The 13,003-nt window shown below is 41.3% G+C and overlaps 1 protein-coding gene across 2 annotated transcripts in view; it reads right to left on the bottom strand.

Moving 5' to 3' along the window:
• The window catches only part of XRCC4 (X-ray repair cross complementing 4), a 142,159-nt gene extending 129,223 nt beyond the window's left edge, over positions 1-12,936 (bottom strand). Inside the window, exon 1 of one of the 2 annotated variants that reach the window (XM_005529477.3) lies at positions 12,922-12,936. The gene's annotated coding sequence lies outside the window, so the exon portion shown is untranslated. Of the gene's footprint in view, positions 1-9,857; positions 9,890-12,921 lie in introns of those variants that run through there. The other variant, XM_014258236.2, reaches the window with a different exon arrangement.
• Positions 12,937-13,003: the final 67 nt, after the last annotated feature.

Below are 13,003 nucleotides of genomic sequence, written 5' to 3'. Positions count from 1 at the left end.
CTTTACCACATTTTATTGTCCCTGTCTGAAAAAAAGCACTTTCCAAGCAAGCACAGAATGAAGACACCTTTTCTCCCAGCTTTCATCTCCTCCACAGTGCTTGCTGACCTTTTCAAAGGAGTGTATTAGTTATTACTGCGTGCTCAGGAGCTGCCTCTCAAAGCAGAGCTCAGCCTGACTCCATCTCCAGCCACTCAACTGCTCCAAGCCATCAGCAGAAGCTCAAGGACTCCTGGCTGTACACAATGCCTATTATACACTTCTCCTCAAGAGGAGGAAAAAACCTCCTTCTCGAAAATTAGTCTGACCTACACAGTGCATAAAAACATCACTGCAAACAGAAATGGTGTACATTACTGCTTTTTTCAAAACAAAACAATTACAACAACAAACTAAAAATCCAAATTGCTTTTCCCCTTATCCCTTTTATGTCCTGAGAACACAACTCTTGTCACAGAGTGCAGTGTTCAGTAAATGGATGAACCACAAACAGCCGCATGAATACAGCAAAAAATACCAAATGAGTTCCCAACTTACTTAACAGAAATTAAAGATTTAATTAATAAAAGAAATTTAAGAAATTTACAAGAAACTAAAAATACAGACAATAAATGAGGCCATATCCCTTATACATTCACTATGACTGCATGAATTTCATTCACTCAAAAGGCAAATCTTAATAACAGATGTACAGCACTGTATTTCCAAAATAAGATGTATTGCTCTGTATTTCAAGAGGCGAAATAAAACAATCTCCCTATAACTAACCTGCCCCAATGCACCCACTTGCTCACTAAATTCATAACCCCATCAGCTTCCAATGTGCCAAGCTTATGTGACCCCTCACAGATCAAGTACTTCTGCCAGGAAAAAAATTCATTATGAAAGAAAGGCACAAATATAAAGGTGAACCAAAACCTTGAGAGTTATTTTCACTTTCATCTTCGGGGTGGAAAGGTAGGAACCGTGTTAATGCTCAGAAAGGTTAAAACATCCCCCTCAATTTTGGAAGTGTTACTATTTAACAGTCCAGCTGCTGCTGAAGCCTGTTGAAGCAAAACAAAACCAGTGCGTAAAAGCAGTTTGTATTTTTACTGCTACGCAAATTACTGGAACCAGCCACTCATTACGGCAGCCCAAAAAGCCCCCGAGTCCATCAGACCAGGGGAGCACCCTCTGGTGCCATTCAGCCCCTGTGGGCTCTTCCCGTTCAGCACCTCCACAAAATGAGCAGATTGCGTTGTTTCTTCCTTCCCCGGTGATGAGAAAGCAAATCTGCAGAGAAGCTTTGTGCCACGGAAAGGCGGTGTTTCATCCCTGAGGGGCCCAGGGGGTCACACACACCAGCACCTCCTCACGCCAGGGGCCGGCCTGCAGGTGGGGACAGCAGAGTCCCACCCCAAAAGTGTAAATCAGAGGCTTTATTGAGGCCTTTGAACAGTCGGGGATTGAGCTGTTTATCTTTAGCACTTTGTCCCCGCGGTCTTTGGCTCCTGTGCTCACCATTAGGCAATGCTTCCCTCTGAGGAGGAATCAGCTGTTGGCTGGTGCCTCTGCCCTCGGAACAAACAGCGCACACAGGGCCCTTCTGAATGAACAAGACAGTCTTAAAACGGGCCCACAAAGAATTTTATATGTTGTTTTGGATAGCACCAGGCATAGACCAAAAGCCAAATCTTTCAGGCTGCTCCAACACAGCATCATTGATAATATTCTGAACTTCAGCACTTCGATTTTTTTTTTTTTTTCTTCCATGCAGACTAATGGCTTTTTTTTTTTTCCTCCCCAAATTGGTCGGGCTGCAGGTGTCCCAAACCTCGTCAGCTATGCTTGGAAGGCTACTTAGAGCCCAGAAAGAGCTACTATGTCTTTGAAATGAGGCAATTAACGTAAGTGCTTTCTTGCTGAGGAAAAATGGGAGCTATCCACAGGGAGTTCAGAATAGAAGACCACACACTGCTACTAAAGTCTAAAGTTTGGTCCCTTCTGACACTGCCCAAACTACAGATCATAACCTAATCATCAGAAGAAAGTTAATAGTAAATCCATAATCAGACAAGAGGCACTATTCAGGAGATGCTACAGGTACTCGTAAGTGGATAATTGGAGATTTAAACCAGTCAAGAAAAGCTCAAGATTGCTTTTAAAGATTAAAACTAGCTATTACCACATTTTCTAACAGAAGGAAATAAGATAATGCCTATATTTATGCATATTTCCAGTGATATATTTCATACAAATTGATATTCTCTCGTGTTAATTTAAAATTCCATTAACTCAAATACTTCAGGAGTAAGAACATTAAAATACCTGACAAAAACCTCAGCTCTCACTCCATTAATCTCAGAACTACTACTGATCCAACAGGGACTTTCTCTTTTCTCATTTCTTTTTGGAAGAACATGACTGGGCCAACGAACATGAAGACAAATCACACAGCATCTTTCCTGTCCCATCTCACAATAATCCTCCCACTCCTCTGGCAACAATATTCGTTTGATATTGAAGAACGATTCAGTAACAACCTTCATGTGGAACTTACAGAAAAATCTGAAAGCCACAGAAGAGAAAAAAGTTAGAGCTTTGTTCCCTAATGCAATTTAGGGGGATAAAACATTTTTATGTTACATGCATTCTAAATAATATTCAGTCGCTCTTTTGTTTAACTCCGCTCTGTATTAAAAGCACTCGGGTTACAATTTTTGCCAATCTTGCAGCTTTGTCTTGGAGATAAAAAGAAACGAACCAAAAATTAGCACGTGGACATGAAGAAGAGACTGAATGATTTTCTAGCTTTGTGCAGAGGGGTAAGTGGGCCATTTTAAGAAGCTCAGTGCTCCATGGCAACATTTGATCAGGAGATGTTGGGCCCCACTGCAGAGCAGAGGCTCACATGGCTCACATTTGCACTGCTGCCTTCCCACTGCTCCGTGGCAGCCACAGAACGATTGGAAACATGCACATGGCTTTTTCTGCAACTGTGTGTCCCACCCCCCACCAAAAAAAAAAAAAAATAAAAAAAAAAGAAACCCCAAACCAAAAAACCAAAAACAAATTTGTTCTGAGCTTGTCAGGCTCCACGGGACAATAGGATATGGAAGATTTGCCACAGAAGATCTGGAATCCACGATAAGGAACAACCCTTGTCAGGCTTATTTACTACAGTCACCAGCTGAAAAATGAGGAGAAACAGAAGGAAGCAGACAGTCAACAACCTTTATAGTAGGAATCTTACTAACAAGCCTTGATCTTAATTGTAGCCTGGAGGCAAAGCCCACCCTGGTGTCTTTCATCCCCTTGAAGTCTCAGCCCTAACCCACTACCCACTGCAGGCATCCAGCCTTGCCAAGCTCACTTACAGCCATCTACATTAAGCTATAATAAGGTTAAAAAAAAAGGCCTTCAGTGTATTAAAATAAACACCAAAGTGGGTAATTATACTAGTATATACTAGCAAGTAAGGGAGTATGCAGACAGATTTATAAAAAGGGCAGACCCTTCTTTCTCACCCTTTTTCTAACAACTTTTCCCAAAACTAACAGTCACGCTGTCAAAATCCTCACTTTCCAAGATGCACGGATAAGCCAGGTTACACTCACAGAATATTATAAACCTGCAAAAAAATAAAAATAAGACATGCAACTGTCATCTTTCTTGATGAAAAAGTGGATTTTATTAGTGAATCTATTAAAAATGTGTGTGGAACGGAGCAAAGATCAAAGGCAGCAACCAGCCCAGCCTCCAGAGGACAGATCTGGGATGAAAAGTCAGCAAGGCGTGTCTCAGAGACCCAAGACTCCCTTTCTCTGCTGCTTCTGGAAGACGCAAGTCCCAACAAATACTTTTTAACTCTAACTTGGCAGCAGGACACCCTGGCTTTCCAAGGTCCTACCAAAGCCAGTGGTGGCACAGTGCCTTCGCTTGAAGACCACAGGATATTTATTAAGAAAAATAACTCACTTCCTCCTCAATTTTTTTTTTTTTTTAAAAAATGACACACATTCTAAATATATCTCATTTTCCACACAGTTTCTCTGAAAAGGCAGTGCTAAAATGCTGTATGTTTTGCAGATGAAAAACAGAAAAAGGAAGTTGTGCCAGACACAACCTTTGAGCCCAATGTATACAGTCAGTAAGAACAAAGATTTGGGAATTCCAAGTCTCTTAGTTGTATTTTTAAAAGCATCTATGCAGTTTTAAGTATTGTAGTATCATCCATTTGAGGATAGTAAAGCCGAGGCAATTTTGGGGGAAGGACAAAAAAACCCAGCATGTTTTAATCGCCTTTCGTCCATCCAAAAATACCCCAATACATATGTCTTTTTGATGTATATTTGGATAACAATGTAGTCTGGCTGAGGTATCATCTGTTTTCCAAAACACTGCTTTCTTTAGGATTAAATATTATCAGGATATTCAACACAAATCTGTCACACAGATTTCCTTTGTTTTCTACTTTTTAGTCCCCACACAGACCTATTACAATTACACTCAATCTGATGTGTTTCTCCAAATGTCTGACTTAACATCACTGGGCAATGGATTCCACTAAAACCCCTTTTTTTTTTTCCTTTTTTTCCCCTCTTCTTTTATTTTTAAATATTTAAGTCAAATAAATTCAATACTGTCGAATCCACAAGAGATCCATAGGCAACAGTACCCAGTCTGAAATGAAGATAAATGAAACAAAGAAATCAGTGTCAGGTAGATATGAATGGATTTAATTCTGTATGTAGGATTTTCTGAGGAGTTTTGAAAAATTGAGCCCAGTAACCTGGAAAAACAAGTTTCACCAAATGTTGCCACTTCAGTGGGACAAGGGCAGGTATAAATATGAAGGCTTACATATCTTTCTCTCCTCCCACCTCTACATCCAAGACTTTTCAAAGAGATGGATTATTTTAATTTCCCGTCCCTGTCAAATTAATAATAAAAAATAGGCCCAGGCTCCAAATTGCTTTATCTTACTAAACAGTTTCCTCAGGCATTTTCTTTGAAGAAAATTCCTGCATTACCCAGTCTTCACTTAACCAAAGTTTTATTATGTTTTTTTTCTTTCCATCTGCTATTTATCTATTCTAAAATGCAACACTAAACTCCCTGAAAACAAAGAGCTCACACAGCTTAAATTTATTAATTTAAAAATTGTAATTCATTTTGCTTCGCCTGACCCTCACAGAAAAATAATTCACAAGACATTCACAAGGAACTGAGACATTCACTTTCAATGCGGCTAAATTTCAATTTTGCAGCTCTTTATCCAGCTATGTTTATTACTTGGCATTGAACATTAATTACTCTTCTGATGGATTAGGCTGAGTTTGAAGATAAGGCAAAAAGACACATACTGAGCACCAATTTCAGCTGTTTCCACACATGGGCACAGGTTCAGCATGGGTTTTGCTCAGGCTTGGTGATAATCTACATCTGACAAACCAAAGCAGGGAAGAAACACCAGTCCCTATAATGACATGGGACAGTATTTTAGCACAAATCCCATCACCCCACCAAGCTCTGAGCAAACAACCAGATTTGTTAAAACAAAACAAAACAAACAAACAAACAAAAAAAAAAAGACAGCAATAAAAAAAAAATAGATAAAATAAGTAAGGACACAGTTCAACCAAAAATTCAGAAGTCACTCACTCTACACCCTCAGCCAGCACTTACAAACCTTCTGGTTTGTGCTCAGTCAGCACCATGTCTACAAAGCACATTTGGAAAGGAAAAAGGGCACAAAGTCACTTGTACTTTTAACATCACAAGTTGTGTACGTGAAAAAAAAATAAAGTTTCTCAAGACTCATCAGCTCACTGCTTTTTCTAAGCAACTTTCATGACTCCTTCACTCTCATTCATTTGGGGGTTTTTTTTGAGGGGGCTGGGGGGGAATTTCGTTTGTTTGGTGGTTTTTTGGGCTGGTTTTCTTTGGGTGGGTGGGTGGGTTTCTTTGTGGGTTTTTTTTGGTTCTTACTATATACTGGGCAAAACAAACCCCAAAAACCCAGAACAACAAAACCCTACTCAAAAATTTAACCCTTACCCAAGACACTTGATGCCAAGCAGGGGGTCTACTCCAGGAAAACAGCTTTTTAGTATTAGTGTTCCTTTACAGTTCCTAAAGAATGTTTGCACGGGAGTGAAAAGAAACCTGCAGGCTGAGATGAGGGCACAGCAGGGGCACGCCAGAGCAAAAATGCCACTGGGACTTCAGCTGAGAGGGCAATTAAGTGCTCATTAGTAAAATACAGCACAAAATTGCTTTGGCACTGAACCAGTCAGACACAAGTTTGAGATCTTAAAACGCGAATTACAACAAAGCAAAGATGTGAAGCACCACAGAGGTCTCAGGGTGCATGTTAAGGATGTAAATTGTTGCCTTCCCAGGTAAATTAATGACGACATAAAAAGTGGGGAGCAGAGCACAGAAACAGCAGAGAAGGGATAAATATTTTTAAAACAAGTCTCTGTTTACGTTAGGGAGCACTTCACCTTCATGTTTCTGGCTCCCAGCTGCAGCTGCACATCAGTACCTGAAACACAACAGTGAGCAAACACAATGGCCCTGAAATAATGCAGGTACATGAGCATAAAAAAACAAAAAAACAGCCTTTGAGCACAGGATTCACCTCTCCACAGCTCCAACCACCTGTCCCAGTGCAGTTTTAGATAAAGAACCTGACACAGCACTTTCTTTCAGTGCTACAAATGTCCTTATTTATCTTGCACCATCAGAAATATCAAATTCAAAACATGTACCTCATATTAATACTATGTACTAAAAAATTCCTCCTCTACCTCTTTACTTAAAAGGAAAAAAAAAGAATCTGGTTTTAAGATAGTCAGGGTTAGTAAAACAAATCCCTGCAACAGACAAGAGTAAAAAAATTAGAAAATATAAGGCACATTTTTCATCTGTAGAATTCTCTAACCAAGGCACAGGGAAAAAAAAGCTTCTCTCTAATACTGCCTTCAGGAGATCACAAAACATTACTCAAGAAGGTATATTTCCAAGACACACAGGAATGCTTCAGCTGGTTTCCTCAGTCCTGCTTCCTAAAACAATTATCTTCCATGTCAGGTTTCAGAGAAATTAACATTTCTGCCCCATCTCCTGATCTGTGGCTGCTGCATGCTGGACTCTGAAAATTAAAGTTCATTTTCTCAGCTGAAGTAATTTAATATAAGCCTCCACAACAGAGTCTGATGCTTCCCTGCTTGGCTCAGCCAGCACAAATCTCTCCCCAGGATTTTGTGAGGTTTCACCCCAAGCCTGACACAGCTGACAGCGTCTGGAAAGCCCCAGGCTTTCTCTTTCCTGTCCAGCTTCTGTGCTGAAAAGGGTGGCCTCTAAGACCCCTTTGTAGACCTGTAAACAAACAATCCCTTTCATAATCATTTGCTTCATTTATTAAAAAAAAACAACACCACAACAAACAACAAAAACAGAAACAACAAATGCAGCCTGTGATAGGATATATAGCCTCACTCTTCCTCTAGTTGCAATAATTTTTCTGTCCCAAGATAGCAAGAAATTTGGCTGATGTCTAGATCAAGGGCACAAAAGTTCTCAGTCTCTGCACTCTTAAAAGTCACATCAGATCAAGTCTCCCTTTTTTTCTCTTTATTTTACAATCTGTGCTTACGTCTGCTCTGATGGAGGACACCCCTCCCCAGAAAAGCCACCTAATAGTCTGCAGAGCAGATGCAGAAATATTCCAGTGCTTTTCCAAGCTTTGTAAATTCGTATAAATTTAGTAAAAAAGTGTTTTGTGAAATCACCAGTACACCTTAGAAAGCAGTAGCACCAGAGGCCCTTGCTCAAGGCACATACTTAATGATTTTTTTTTCTTCCCAACCTGGAACTTTTCCTGTAAGACATGTTCTTTTGTTGATCAAATTTGACTGTGTTAGATTAGCAAACAACAGTAATTTGTTTAGTAATTATCTCCTAAATTTTGCCTTAGCTTGTGTCAACATGGCACCATACATAATTCAGCAAGTCTTTTGTACCTTGACATATATTGGACAGCAGTCCTTACCATTTACATTATCTGATACTATGTTCTATGCCTAATCTTCAAAGTCGCAGGTTTTTGCCACCTTTCCCTTTTTTCCATCTCATATACAGAGGAAAAAGATGTGGGAAAGATTAAGAGCCACAAGACGTTGATTACAGAGATGGAGATGAAGGCCATTTCCTAACCCTGGAAAGGGACATAGCTCAAGTCAGGGATACAAGTAGCGAAGATACTCATTTTGGAGGGAAAATAAATAATTTCAATAACCATTTAATGTTATTTTACAACAGCTGTCTACATTAGAATCTCAGTTATTTGGTGATGTTGGTTCAGAATTTATGCACATGACTTTATGCGTTCCCCACAACATCAGCAAGCACTACATTACGTTTCTGCCAAACAAAACAGTGAAGAAATCACAGCTGCATCCTACTAACCTTGAAGAATCAGATAATGGTTTTGAGTCCTTGAAAATCTCACCCTCAGCTCTGGGTGGTTCCACTTACTCAAGGACAAGGGCTGCTTTTTCATCTGGGGTTCCCGAGCTCTAACATAACCCCTGAAAAACATTCTCCACCTCCTGCTAAACCTGAGGTGACAAGAGTCAGGGATTAAAATTTCTCATCCTCAAGTGGCACTGCAAGATAACAAGGACATCAGAAACAGGCATTGAGACAAAACAGCAAGTGACCCTGCAAGGCCCATGGCACACCCATGAGCACATAGCACAAATATTTGCTACACTGCTTCAACAAAGCCAACATGCAGCGTAGAAAACCACCTTAAATTACATCATCTGGGCTGAAATGGATGGGTTTTGGTCAAAACAGAGCACTGTAAGGCATCCAGTGTTGCTGCACACCAGCAGTAGGGATTGTCTGTGTCAGGACAGGGGCTGAGGTCACCTGTGCCAGGCACAGCATCACTAATTCTATAGCAAGACCATCACACCTTGGGTGTTTTTACAATCTGGAGTACCTTGCTAAGTGATGGAATACCCTTTGCATTAGCCCACCAGTTGTACACACGTGAAATCTACCACAAAAAGCAGAATTTTTAAGGTGCAGGAATTCCCACTGCTGTAGGAACGCTCCCCACCACACATCACCCTGTGCAGTAACTTTCTATTAAATATACAGTTAAAATACCAGGCTAAAGCACCCCCGAAGTGAAGAATGAGGTTCATTCCTGCTCAGAACAGCTGCAAACTCCAAGCATTTCACAGCCATTGTGATCCATCCTACTACAGTGACTATCATGTGCAATTCTGGCAGGTGACAGGCAGAGGCAGAGAAATGAAAAGAAAGAAGAGCCAAACATAAATGTAGATGGGGGTTTGTTTTTTGGTGTTGGGGTGGTGTTTTTGTTTCGTTTTGGGGGTTTGGGGTTTTTTTTGAGGGGTTTATTTTGGGTTTCTTTTCCTTCAAAACATAATACCACACTCCAATTACCACTATCAGCACACATAACACCACCTATCTACGACAGACTTGCCTGCAAAATGAACACCCCTCCTGTTCCACTGCCTCTTTACTGCAGAGGGAGAGCAGAGCAAATTTGTAGCAGTAGCAAAAATGCAAATAAGTTTGTAAGCATTCAAGCCTGTGTTTGAAGATACTGGGAACAACAGATGTGGACACTGCGTAGAAACCAAAGAAAAGCAGTACCAGCTTTTTGCCAGTCACTCAAAACAGCATTTCTAAAAAAAAAACAAACAAAAAAAACCCAACTGACTGCATTTGTAGCTTATTTTCAAATGTTTTTTCCACCTCATATACACACATGGATGTGTTATGCACAGGAACTTTTTTATACAGATGTCATGTCAATCACCTACCTGTGGTATTTTTCAAACCATTTCCTCCAATCCTCCTCCTCCTGATGAAAAGGTAAAAGACACAGAAGATAAAAACCAAGGCACATGCAATTCTTTCTCTTTTGTGCTAATTCTTCCTGTATCTGGAAACAGCCTAGAACTTAAACCTTTTTCACCTTTCATTATAGACACAAATTCCTTGGTGTGCTCTACTACTCAACGGAACAGTATGTAAGCCTCTCACCACTAGAATATTTCTAGACACCAGGAAACACAGCCAGGACCATGAACCCTCCTCTTAACAGACCTAACAGCAACAAAAAAACATTATTCATCCTAAGTTTTATTTAAATATCTGACTATTGTGATGCAGATCAATGTAGTTGTTTAAACTTAGGATTTGTTTCTTGATTTTCACCAGACAAGTGTGCCTCTACCCCATCCATTCCTGCAGACACCACCAACCAAGTTGTCCCAGCTCCGAGGAGCTGCTTTTCCATGACAATATATTAATTAAGAGGGAAGAAAAGTACAAGGGGAACTGGAACAACACCATCTGAAAGCTGATATTCCAGTCACTATCCCAAGCCTATCATAACCATATCCCAGAAAACACTTCCAAGGCTAGGTGCACCAATCTTTTAAATTATGGCTCCCACAAAATCTTTAAATGGCATTTTTCCTACCACAGCTAATTATTCACCTGAAATCATTTTAATACAGCACATGGTCAGGAAAAATTCCCTTTGGAGCAGCTGAGACTGTTGGCTTCACTTGGAAATTAAATAAAAAGGTAAATAAAGAGCATTTTTTGCCAAAATCTGCAATGGGTTTCAGGCAGGAGCTCACCAGAAACTACCTTAATAAATCTGTCATTAAAGGACATGTTTGCAAATAAGTCTACACTAGAGGAAGATACATGACCACCTGAAAGCAGGCTTGGCTATTGTGTGAACAAGGACTGACAGCTGGAGTCTCCCCAGATGTTACAGAGTATTTTCAATTTGAGTTTCTAATTCATACTGAGCATACAAAAATGAGTCCAAGCAGGCAAAACGACCCAGTTTTTACTTTCTATCTTTGACACACATAAAAAACAGTTCAAAAGTATTAATGCCTTTAAGGTCTTTAGTCATGTTCACCATCGGAGGCTACACTGGTCAGCGATTATACTAACAACTTGTTTCTCTTTATGAACATACTTCAATATAACATCATTCAAGCACTTCAAAGTCAAGTTATCCCAGGTATTAAGGCCATTTTTACAACTGTCTTTATGCACTTAATGATTTTTTTTAATCCAGAACCTTGACATGTGATGGAAAGAAACCAATCTGCTGAACGTAATTCAGTAACAGGAGTAAGATATATGAAGGTGTAGTGAGAAAATGAGCACACAGCAAAATGCTGACTGCCTGCTAGACAGCTGGATAAATCAGAAATTGAACCAACCTTTATAGTCACTAAACAAAAAATCAGAGAAAAATCAGAACAAATCCAGAACCAACACAGTGCCAGAAGTCCAAAGGACAGAAAAAACCTGAATGAGAGAACCACCTCAAACTCTACACCTGCTCCTGCTGGTTATATCCCAGGTACATTTTGCTGATTATGAATCTGAAACCATGATTTCACAGAGATCTGTCATTTATAGTGATCAAATCTAATATTGCTAAGGAAGGTGCTCTGAAGAGGACATAAACAGCATTGTAAGTGGATTGTGTAGGTCTCACTTCAGTCAGTCAGTCACTCTGCTTCAGTCAGTCACTGCCTCAATTCCATGGGATAGAAACATTTTACACATGTACATCAGCCCCCAGCCTCCCACAGCAGCTGCACAAAGTATGTCAAATGTTACCTGCAAGTATCATTTTAGAGAGAAAAACACCTGCTTCCCCTCACCAAAGGAAAAAGCAAAATCTGCCCCACACTCAGCAGATAAGCACATATTTGGTGCTGAAACAGAGTGACACAGACCTCAAAACCAAGCCATCGTGTCGGGAAGGGGTGATGCTTTTAAAAACACTTTTATAAGGAGGAACAGGTTCCTCATAAAACTTCAGGTGTTTGTTATGACAGAAACACTCAGGCACAAAGTCATCACTGTGAAGTTCTTCCACAGAGCTCACTTTACTGAGCTCTCACAGCATCAGCTTACTCTGTAAAATACCAGAAAATAAACAAACAAACAAAAAACCCAAACAAACAAAAAAGGCTCCTGGAGGGAAGAAAAAAAATGAAAAAAAGTTGGAAATTCTTGGGCAGGTTCAGCTACTGAAGAGATAATGAAAAGCTCTAAAAGGGGAAAACGTAGCACAGGAGCCAAAATGCAAGAGACCAGGGGGAGACAGTCTGTATTCTCCCTATACAACAACAAAAGTAATAGTAAGAGAGCCGTCATTAAGAAAAAACCTCATTAAATCGCCCTTGATGTTATTAAGGCTTCAGGAACCAGTGGCCCACGCCAGCAGGGCAATACCCCCACAACTCTCAGGGAGCCGCTGAGGGCCGAGTAACAACGAACAATCGAGAAAAATTCCAAAAACACACCAAAATAACCAGTTGGCTTGGAGGAGTTTTGGATTTTTTTCTTTTTTCCGGTTAGGCTTGTTGGTTTTTTTTTTTTCCTTGTTTGGGTTTCCTTTGATTTTGTGGGGTTTGGGGCCTTTTTCTTTTGTTTTGGGTTTTTTGCGGGGGGGGGGGGGGGGTGGTGTTTGTTTTTTTGCGCCCCACTAAAGACACGAGGTTCCCATGGCCTGCCTGGTGTAGGGTCAGTGAAGGGGTGATCTCGGTCATCCCGGCTGTCCCCACACCGGGACACGGCAACCCCCCCCGCTCTCCTCAGTCCCGGTGAGAGGCCAGTGAAGGGCTGACCCCGGTTATGCCGGTGATCCCGGCTGTCCCCACACCGGGACAGGGCAACCCCCCCCCCCCCCCCCCCCCCCCCCCCCGCTCTCCTCAGTCCCGGCGAGGGGCCAGTGAAGGGCTGATGCCGATATCCCGGTGATCCCGGAATACCGCTCGCTCCCCCGCTCCCCTCAGTCCCGCCCGCGCCGCCGCGCGCGGGGCGGGCCGCCCGACCTACCTCCCGCGCCGCCACTTCCGCCTGCGCCGCCCAGCCAATCAGCGCCGTGTCCGCCCTTCCGTCCCGCCTCCCGCCGACCACG

Source organism: Pseudopodoces humilis, chromosome 4, assembly GCF_049639895.1.
Source record: "Pseudopodoces humilis isolate 2021_Gansu_Grassland_sample_001 chromosome 4, ASM4963989v1, whole genome shotgun sequence".
Taxonomy (NCBI): Eukaryota; Metazoa; Chordata; class Aves; order Passeriformes; family Paridae; genus Pseudopodoces; species Pseudopodoces humilis.
The sequence above is the reverse complement of the archived record's forward strand: the minus strand, read 5'-3'. Positions and strand labels throughout refer to the sequence as shown.